This window comes from Pteropus vampyrus, unplaced genomic scaffold, assembly GCF_000151845.1.
Source record: "Pteropus vampyrus isolate Shadow unplaced genomic scaffold, Pvam_2.0 Scaffold2441, whole genome shotgun sequence".
Taxonomy (NCBI): domain Eukaryota; kingdom Metazoa; phylum Chordata; class Mammalia; order Chiroptera; family Pteropodidae; genus Pteropus; species Pteropus vampyrus.
Genome location: NW_011891222.1, coordinates 2997 through 3749, shown reverse-complemented (window position 1 = coordinate 3749; position 753 = coordinate 2997). Strand labels below are relative to the sequence as shown.

The 753-nt window shown below is 50.6% G+C and overlaps 1 pseudogene; it reads left to right on the top strand.

Annotated features, from left to right (window-relative positions):
• Positions 1 to 149: 149 nt before the first annotated feature.
• On the top strand, positions 150 to 268 carry LOC111734615 (annotated as a pseudogene).
• Positions 269 to 753: the final 485 nt, after the last annotated feature.

Below are 753 nucleotides of genomic sequence, written 5' to 3'. Positions count from 1 at the left end.
GCATTTGAGAGGTGACAGACAGTCAGGGACACAGAGACTGACATTCCACGAATGATCTCCCCGATAAATCTGTTCTTATGATTGTGGTAAGTGCTAAGAAAAAAAAAAAGAAAAAGAAAAGGTGTAAAGGGAGATTAAAACTGGGGAGGGTCTACGGCCATGCCACCCTGAACGTGCCCGATCTTGTCTGGCCTCGGAAGCTAAGCAGGGTCAGGCCTGGTTAGTACTCGGATGGGAGACCACCTAGGAAGACCAGGTGCTGTAGGCGTAAAAAAATAAAAATAAATAAATAATAAAACTGGGGAGAGGGGTGCTAACTTAGTTGGGGTGGTCAGAGGAGGCTTTTCCAGGAAAATAGCACTGAAATGGGGAAGTAAATGGATCTGTCCCGGCCAGGCTCACAGGGAGGCCCAGTGGGGAGCAAAGGACAAGACAGGCCCGCGATGGCGATGGCGGTGGCGTGAGCTCAGGCTGCGGTGGGGAGCAGGGAAGGTGCTGAGGAGAAGCTGGGCTCAGACTGATTTCGAGGTGAAAGCCTTAGTCTACTGTTGGATTGTGTGTGTGTCTCCACGTACACACGAACACAAGAGGAGGCAAGGACGACTCTCCAGCGATGTTTTAACAGCTTGGGAAAGCATACATAACATAAAAGTGACCCTTCTAACCGTGTTCAGTGAAGGGGCGGTGGCATTCAGCCGGGTCACACTGCTGTGTCACCGTCCCTGCCATCTTTCTCCGGAACTTTTTCTTCTT